General features: G+C 31.5%; 2 non-coding genes across 2 annotated transcripts; both read left to right on the forward strand.

Moving 5' to 3' along the window:
- The first annotated feature begins 4,705 nt into the window (after positions 1 to 4,705).
- TRNAP-UGG (transfer RNA proline (anticodon UGG)) lies at positions 4,706 to 4,779 on the forward strand. The gene has a single exon. It is a non-coding gene; the product is annotated as a tRNA-Pro (tRNA).
- Positions 4,780 to 4,970: 191 nt separating this feature from the next.
- Positions 4,971 to 5,044, forward strand: TRNAW-CCA (transfer RNA tryptophan (anticodon CCA)). The gene has a single exon. It is a non-coding gene; the product is annotated as a tRNA-Trp (tRNA).
- Positions 5,045 to 10,235: the final 5,191 nt, after the last annotated feature.

Below are 10,235 nucleotides of genomic sequence, written 5' to 3' on the forward strand. Positions count from 1 at the left end.
AAATCTCGAATCAACTTATTGGTCTTATGGTATATCTCAGTATAGAGAGCGAGACAAAAGATTTGTATTTGTTTATAAACTCTCCTGGCGGATGGGTAATACCCGGAATAGCTATTTATGATACTATGCAATTTGTGCGACCAGATGTACAAACAGTATGCATGGGATTAGCTGCTTCAATGGGATCTTTTATCCTGGTCGGAGGAAAAATTACCAAACGTTTAGCATTCCCTCATGCTTGGCGCCAATGGGTTTTTATTTGAATATTTTTAAAAGAAAAAGGAAAAGTATGCCTTCGCCATATGAAATATAATATAAAAATTAAGTAATAATAGCATGGCATTTCGAATTCGATATAAGAACAGTTTTTTTATTTTTTTTTTAACATTAGATTATGTATCGAAAGAGTAGTATGAGATATTAAGGTAAGGGTATTTCTGATTTTATTCTATCAGGGGCCTATTTCAGCGTCACAAACTTTTCTGTTTTCGCACTTCGGGGCTCTTAACACTATTTATGTTATGAAAGAGTACAAAAAAGATTATATTATTTTCTTTTTTTTTCAAATAAAAACAAAAAAAGAAACTTTGGGATTGCTAAATCACTGATGAAAAAAAGCAACGGGACCACCATAGTATTTTTGTTTTTTAACTCCTCCCAAGGAAAGGGTGGTTATTGAATCATTTACTGATTTAAGCCTGATAAACTCTAAATTTTTCTTCGATGAAAGGTAAAAGCGAATTCTATTGTGGAGCCGTATGCAATGCACAAAAAATGCCTGTACGGTTGTTCAATTCTATCTTTTTTCTTATTATTCTTTATCTCTTCTCGTCATCTTATTTTTTTTATGTATTATGTTATGCAAGATAGAATAACCATTTTCTTCTTATATCATCAGGGTAATGATTCATCAACCTATTGCTGGTTTTTATGAGGCACAAATAGTAGAATTTGTCCTGGAAGCAGAAGAACTACTGAAACTGCGCGAAATCCTCACAAGGATTTATGCACAAAGAACGGGAAAACCCTTATGGATTGTATCCGAAGACATGGAAAGAGATGTTTTTATGTCAGCAACAGAAGCCCAAGCTCATGGAATTGTTGACCTTGTAGCAGTTGCCTAAGAAATAATAGGAATTTCGCGCAAATCGCGATTTGGTATTTTTTTTCGTATCGGAATTTCAATTTAATATTCTGTTAATATTTAATAAATATTTTAACATTTAATATTAATAATAGAATATTAATATTCTTATTAATATAGAAAAAATGCATAATCATCCGGTTAGGATCGATCTAAACCAGCCCATTATGCATATGATTCAACATGCCAACAATTAAACAACTTATTAGAAACACAAGACAGCCAATCAGAAATGTCACTAAATCCCCCGCTCTTGGGGGATGTCCTCAGCGCCGAGGAACATGTACTAGGGTGTATGCGCGACTTGTTCAGATCGTGGGCTTGTACAAAAGAATACAAAAGAAAGGAAAAAATTTTCCACTACCTGTGATCAGTACAGATGAATAAGATAGAATGGAAGAATCCCCTTCATTATCTAAAAAAAATCTAAAAATCTATCATATTAGTCTATTGTGTATCAAATTTATGGTTTCATTGGTGCAAATTCAATCACCTCAATTTTCAATTTAAAACAAAAAGAATTCCCCATTGGTAGCAAATGATTATCCGTTAAGCGGGGGAAATCCTATTTAAATTAAATTTAAATTAAAAGGCGAAAATTATGCCCTTACTCTTGCAAGAACGGACTAACAGGGTCAACTAATTAGCTAATCCTCATAATTAAATACCGTTACTGTATAGATAGACCCAAAGACCTATTACTGGATAATTCATAGGTAGAGCCAAAGAGTGTGAACTGTACACGTTAACAATAGCATTGATTAAATAATTAAATGAAGGAGGGGGCTCCGGTGTATAGAGAAGACCTCACCGTTTAAGAAGTAACCATAGAAACGATGAAATCCGCTATTTATTTATCGATGCTATTTATTTATTCAATTTTTGTTTGATACCTAGTATCAATACAGTTTCTTATTTTGAGGCAAAATACCTCGAAAAAAAGAAAAAATCGTGGTTGGGAAGGTTATAGTAGCAAAAGCCATTGGAATTATTATTTTATACACTGGAAGAATCCGTTTTGGTATTATAGAAAAGGGGAAAAGAATAACTGAAAGAAAGGAAATCAATTAGTTATTCATCAAAATTTCGTTTATTCAATGACCAGAATTAGACGAGGATATATAGCTCGGAGGCGTAGAACAAAAATTCGTTTATTTGCATCAAGCTTTCGCGGGGCTCATTCAAGACTTACTCGAACTATTATTCAACAAAAAATAAGAGCTTTGATTTCGGCCCATCGGGATAGAGATAGGCAAAAAGGAAATTTTCGTCGTTTGTGGGTCACTCGGATAAATGCAGCAATTCGCGAGAATAAGGTATCCAAAAGTTATAGTAGATTAATAAACAATCTGTACAAGAGACAGTTGCTTCTTAATCGTAAAATACTTGCACAAATCGCTATAGTAAATAAGAATTGTCTTTATATGATTGCCAATGACATTATAAAATAAAGAGATTGGAAAGAGATTGGAAGGAATCCATGGAATGTTTTACATGGAATTTTCTGAAGAATGAATTCTGGGAAGGTAGAATAGAAATTAGTATGATAAAATATGATGATAATATGATCAAATAAAGTAGTCAAACTGACAAAAAACATTCTGAGAAAAAACATTCAATAAAAAAAATTTCTTCTTCCCTAATTCGTTTTTTTCTTACAACACGACAATCCAATTTTGATTTTCGCATTTTTTTTTTTGAACAAAACATCAATCTATGTTTCAGTTCAAATTGGAATTTTGATTCAATTGAGGAGTAAGTCTATTTTTTTTTTTTCTGGTTCTAAGATCAGTAGTTATAGTGACCAACTCGCTTTTTTCAAACTGTTTTTCATTATTAAGAAAAGGTAACGAAGATAAAATACGAGCTTGCTTTATAGCAATAGTAATTAATCGTTGTTGTTTTAAACTCAATCTATTCACCCGTCTAGATAATATTTTTCCTTGTTCACTAATAAATCGACTAATTAAACTCATGTTTCTATAATCAATTCGATCCCCCGATTGGATCGGGGGCAAACGCCTACGAAAAGATCGCTTGGACTTAAGAAAAAGTCGTTTGGATTTATCCATGGTTTGTTTATTCCTTATTTCGAAAATCCTATTTCGTTCAATTGGATCAAAAATGATTTGGAATTAAGAAATAGGATTTTGCTTGTTTATTTTCTATTTTTTCTATTTAAATAGAATTAAATAGAAAAAATTAGAATTATATATTGAAATATTTCATTAAATATTTCAATTTAAATAGAAAATTTGAATATTAACATAACATATTAACATAACATATTATATATTAATATGAATATGCCATTTATGTCATTTTTCATCTTCCTTGTATGTCCTTGTATGTAAAGGTGACACGCAAGCGATCGATTCCATCTATTTCTTTATCTCCCCGTGAATTGTATGTTTGTAACAATAAGGACAGAATTTTCTCAATTCCAATCGACTAGGCGTATTGTGTCGATTCTTTTGAGTAATATATTTTGAAATGCCTGTTGATTTCTTATTAACACTGTTTCGAACACAACCGGTACATTCTAAAATAACTCTTACCCGGACATCTTTACCCTTGGCCATGAACCTCCTTGGGATTTTTTATTCACTCAATTCTTCTATTTTCCGATCCGAAATGAAGAAGAAAGGAGCGAAAAAAATAGAAGTTGCTAACTCAAAATCAAATTATGAAAGATTTCATTGCAACTAATATATTAATGTAATAATAAGTAATACAAAGATTTTAAACTATATTTAGATTAGAAGTTTAGATTACAATCACAGTACAATATTTCATTTAAGCATCTTATAATACTGTTGCACTACCCACATCTCCACTTCTAATTTAATTGAATAATTTAATTGAAGTGAATTTACTTGAAGGCGGGGCCCGAGTTCCGAGTTTTGCTGAGGTTGAATCCACTTTTTTCTTTTCTAACTTATTCTAATTAAATAAAAAAAGAAGAGGGGTTAGTAGTCACAGATATTTAATTGTATCTCGAATCTTCGTTTCTTCACCCCCCCCCCTCCTGCGCGTTGATAACTAGAATGAAAAAAAGGGGAATGTCAACGCATCTGGGAAAAAACGATTGATCTCTATCAATAGACCTGCTAAAGACCCAAACCATAGAGTACTTATTACCGGTGCCACCGATAGATATGTTTTTAGATCTCGCATTTCAAATCCTCCTTCTTTTTGTTATTGTAATAAATAATATTTATTTTATTGTAATACATAATGATAATACATAGTTAATCAGATAACTACATATATAATCAGATATATAAGGCCACTTGCAGTTGTTTTGTACGCGGAATCTCTAATTCAAATTAAAATGTACAAGAATTTGATAGATAAGATTTTCCTTTTCTTAAAACTTAAAAAAAGAAAATATGCCCTTTTTTCCCGAGCATTCACGAAATTTACGTAAGTTTATAATTCTATATAATTATATATAATGATATGAGATCAAAAAGAAAATGTATATCAATGGAGAAAATGAAATAAGTATGTGGAAAACAAAACCGGTATTCTTTAGAATAACATTGTAAACTAATTGAAAGGGATGTAGCGCAGCTTGGTAGCGCGTTTGTTTTGGGTACAAAATGTCACGGGTTCAAATCCTGTCATCCCTACCTATTACTTCGTCTCTGAGCAATAACGAGGGATCGATTGAGATCAATTCAAATTAGGCGTACCTAATCTATAACTATAATTTTTATCGTATTATATATGATAGTATATAGTATAGGCGTTCAAGATGTATTAGAGTTAAAAAAAGAATCTTTTTACTTACAGTCGCATTTTTTGTGACTGTGATAAGAGAGCGCTCTTAGTTCAGTTAGGTAGAACGTGGGTCTCCAAAACCCAATGTCGTAGGTTCAAATCCTACAGAGCGCGATTCTGTTCTTGTTTTGTTAGGTCAAAAAGGTCAAAATTTATACGGAAAAAATAGAGGAGCAATCTGAATTTGACCTCCTGCGGACTAAAGAAAGGAGGAGGTCAAAAAACAAAGTGTTAATTAATCAAAGGTCCAATTGATCGCCACGTCTGTATTGTAAATATGCAGTTACGAATAATCCGGCCAAAGTAATAGGAATTAGACCTAAGACGATTCCAAATAGAAGAACTTCAATCATTTCAATTTATTTGAAAAAGGGAAAAAGAGAGGTAATATCTATCCTTAAATATTAATCTATATGGCTCATAAATCTCAATACAAAAATTGTAACACAGTAAAGAACTAAAGAATCGATGGAATATTATCGATGGAATATTGTAGGAATATTGTAGAAAATTTTCCTTTTCTTTTTAGAAATTGTTCATTCAATTAATTTCAAATATTAATTTCAAATAAGCCGTATCTTGCTCAGACCAATAAATAGAACTGAGGTTATAGTTAAAGCCGCTAGTAGAAAACCGAAATAACTAGTTATAGTAGGCATTAAGGAGCTAAATAAATTTTTTTTATACATATGCTTGTAAAGCAAAAGCACTTTCCTAAGTTAAATTTTTTGAAAGATACGAGGATAAACAAAAATACCAAATGAAAGAATAAGTTCAATTGAGAATTTTTTTATTTATTTATCAATCATTATCATTATAGATTATAGACTATAGACAGCACTAATAAAATAGAATGATAATGTATATAAGTAAAAAAAGAAATCCATTTTTCATCTATGACATCTACTTATATTCTCGTGATTCCGAGTCAAGAGATTCGTTAGACAGTTCTTGAGAAATAAAATAGAAAACTAATAGAAAATAGAATATAAAATAGAAACCTAATATTACATACAATAATTAAATATTAAAAAAATATTAATAAAAAAAATATTAATAATTAATAATAATTAATTAATAATAATTAATAAGAATAAGTAAAATAATTAATAAGAATAAGTAAAATAATTAATAAGAATAAGTAATAAAAACTGTGTTGTATAACTTCACTCAAAAAAACTTTATAAAATTTTTCTATTTTGATACTTTCTTTTAGTTTATTTATTTAGTATTTATTTATTTGTATATTTTGTATATTTGTATCGAATTTTTATCGTTTTTTCAATTTTAAAACGAAACCTCTATTTTTCTTTTTTCTTTATAATACCTTTTACTTTTTCCTTCTATTTTCAATTTTATTTAAATTTAACTTATTAGATTTATTAGTTGATTCATTCACATAATATCTCGAATAAGAAGAAAAAAAAAGTATCGCACGATCAGATCACTTGAAAAAATCAAAGTGGTTAAGTGTCAAGAAAGACCCTTTGAATCTAATATACGAATACGTGCATCACGAATCACGAATATTGATTATTAGATATTAGAATTCTTTTTTCGTTGTTCTCCTTCTTTCATCGAATATTCTTTACTACTGGTACTTGTTAATGGATGACTAACCCATTTTTAAAATGAAAAAAGGGGGATTCCAACAAAAAACTCTTCTTCTACAAGCTCCAAATTTTTAGATTTCACATCTAAGAATTGCGGAAATATAATATGAGAATCCTCTTTATAATATGATAATCTCCCTCATGAATTATTATTGAAACTCGTCGAATTCGCATTTTACCCGATCTTATGATACACAATTCTACAGCAACAAAAAAAAGAAAAAAGAGATTATCTAGGACTTCATTTCGATACTGATTGAAGTTGCGTTGCTGCGTCAGAAGAAGGATAGCTATACTGATTCGGTATATTTTAAAGAAACCCTTGGTACAATATTGACGATCTCACAAGATTCCATTTCAGTGAAATCCCATTTACTGATCTTATCTTTTACAGAATCGATCCCTTTTGATTGTACAAGAATATGTGGAGCTCAGTATGTCTGGAAGCACAGGAGAACGTTCTTTTGCTGATATTATTACCAGTATTCGATATTGGGTCATTCATAGCATTACTATACCTTCCCTATTCATTGCAGGTTGGTTATTCGTCAGCACGGGTTTAGCTTACGATGTATTTGGAAGCCCTCGTCCAAATGAATATTTTACAGAGAGCCGACAAGGAATTCCATTAATAACTGGCCGTTTTGATCCTTTGGAACAACTCGATGAATTTAGTAAATCTTTTTAGGAGGCCCAATGACCATAGATCGAACCTATCCAATTTTTACAGTACGATGGTTGGCTGTTCACGGATTAGCTGTACCTACCGTTTCTTTTTTGGGGTCAATATCAGCAATGCAGTTCATCCAACGATAAATCTAATCCCTATTAATTATAGAACTATGACACAATCAAACCCGAACGAACAAAATGTTGAATTGAATCGTACCAGTCTCTACTGGGGGTTATTGCTCATTTTTGTACTTGCTGTTTTATTTTCTAATTATTTCTTCAATTAATAGAAGAAATTAATAGAAGAAAATAGTAGAATAATAAATAAGAATAGGAATTCTCTTATCCCGTCGGAAGGATATCATCTCATAATTATCTATGACTGTTTATGTCTCTAGCATGACCACTTGATTAAATGTGGAGGGAAGTGGGATAAATGGCCGATACTACTGGAAGAATTCCTCTTTGGATAATAGGTACTGTAACCGGTATTCTTGTGATCGGTTTAATAGGCATTTTCTTTTATGGTTCATATTCCGGATTGGGTTCATCCCTGTAAGTAACGGGGCGTACTGGATTGTAGACATGAAAGCGTAAGAACTCAACGGACCCCCTTTTCTCTGTCTGATTCTAGGGGGTCCCGTTGGGTTCTTAATAATCAGAATACTTTATTCGTATAAGTGACAAAATAGATTGCCTTTTTTTGATATTTCAAATATTTTATTTCAAAAAATTCGATTATACTCTGTGGTGTTTTTGAAAAAGTAACTCCATTTATTTATTTAGAACATTTGCTTCTCGATAGTATCTATCGATACTTTCAAAGTTATAAGAGGAATTACTCGATTTCCTTTTCCTATATGGCATAATACATATTTTCTATATTTCGGTCGTCCATTTTTCTAATTTTTGTATACTAATAGAACCTTACTCTATTGATTTTAGTATCAGTATCTCATAAAAGGTGAAATTTTTTTAGAAGTTCATTGAAGAAGTTCTATTTGCTTAAAAAATTTCCCTTTCTTTTTTTGTTTGTCCACTGCTTTTACTTTTTTTTATACGCAATAAATCTAATTTATACGTATAAAAAGTAAAAGGAAGTTATGATAAACCTAGAAAAAATAGAAACTAAGAATAGTAATCTTTGAGGAATTGGATCAAGAATGATTATTATTTTGTTTTGACACAAGAAAGGGATGTGGAAAATTCCTTTTCTTGTGTCGAAGACTAGGAAGACGAATAAAATAATACCTCCTAGAATCCTTTGTTCCCCTCATTTAATTTAGCCTTTCTGTGCTTTTCCGCTTACTTATCTTATGCTTAGTATCTAGTCAAATTGGATTCTATTTAAAATAGAAAAGCTATTGATCCACTCTATGACAGTTAAATCTGACAATAGTAAGATAATCACACTGCTCCCATTTTATTTAGATTAAAAAAAACACAAAAAAGGGGATAAAGTCAAATAGTCTTCTTACCAATATACATATTATGGCCAGAGATGCGGTAGAAGAAATTCCAAATATCTGGTATAAAAAAAATATAAAAAAAGCAAAGAGCTTTTCACAATTTTTTTATCATACATAATATAATTACCAACAAAAATTGGGTTCTTTTCTTTTTAAAAACTTGATGTTGATAAATTTACAGATCTAAAAATTCATTTCGGACAATTGAACCTTCTCAAACTGTTTCTTTTTAAGAACCAAAAAGATTTGTGCCAAAATAACGGATGCCAAGAAGAAAAAAAGCCCTTGGACACGTAATGGGTCTTGAAGCACTATTTCTGCATCTCCCTGACCAAATCCACCCACATTAGGATTACTCGTTAATGGTTGATCCAGTTTGATGGATTCGCCTTCTGAAACAAGAAGTTCTGGCCCTGGAGGTATAATATCAATCACTTGACGTCCCTCTGACGCATCCGTTATGGTTATTTCGTACCCCCCTTTTTCTTTTCGTATGATTTTGCTTACTATACCTGCTGCTGTAGCATTATAAACCGTATTGTTACTCTTGCTCCCGTCGGGATAAATCTGACCCCTTCCCCTGTTTCCGCCTACATATATGGGATATTTTAAAAAACGAACATCTTTCTTAGTGGCGGGGTCCGGAGACAGAATAGGAAAGGTAATTTCACTATATTTCTGACCAGGAACAGGGCCTATTACAAGAATATTTTTTTTAGTGGGGCGATAACTCTGAAAAGACAGATTTCCCATCTTTTCTTTAATCTCTGGCGAAATACGATCGGGAGGGGCTAATTCAAACCCCTCAGGTAAAATAAGAACAGCCCCCACGTTCAAAGCTCCTTTTTTACCATTAGCAAGAACTTGTTTCAGTTGCATATCATAAGGGATTCGAACAACTGCTTCAAATACAGTATCAGGAAGTACCGCCTGTGGAACCTCAATATCCACGGGCTTATTAGCTAAATGACAATTGGCACATACAATACGGCCAGTTGCTTCGCGTGGATTTTCATAACCCTGCTGTGCAAAAATGGGATATGCGTTTGAAATGGATGCCCAAGTTATTATATATACCATGAGCGATACAGAAATGGAACGAGTAATCTCTTCCTTTATCCAAGAGAAGGTCTTTCTAGTTTGCATGGTCCAAGATTGATCCTGAAAATTTCTACAATAAAATTAGGTAGGTCGCTAGTATAGTTCCCTATCCACGATACTGCTATTTACTGAAAAATTTTTACTAAAATAGAAAATATAGGAAGAAAATCCCTTGGATGTGATGTATAGAAGATGTGATGTATAGAAAAAAAAATATATATATAGATATAGTAAGATTTTGAATGTTTTGCTTATGTACAAAATAAGAAAATAACAAACATTCTAATTGGATTCATGGATCGTTTTTCAGTCATTCATTGAATGATAAATCACTACAAGTGACGGAGATACACGATTTAAATAACGGAAAATCCAATATTTAAAAATTGTATCGAGAATGACTGTGAAAAAGTGAAAAAGGTGCCAGATATAATTTGATCATTATGAGCA

This window comes from Jatropha curcas, unplaced genomic scaffold, assembly GCF_041381405.1.
Source record: "Jatropha curcas cultivar XTBG-Jc1 unplaced genomic scaffold, XTBG_Jcur_1.0 HiC_scaffold_73_pilon, whole genome shotgun sequence".
Taxonomy (NCBI): domain Eukaryota; kingdom Viridiplantae; phylum Streptophyta; class Magnoliopsida; order Malpighiales; family Euphorbiaceae; genus Jatropha; species Jatropha curcas.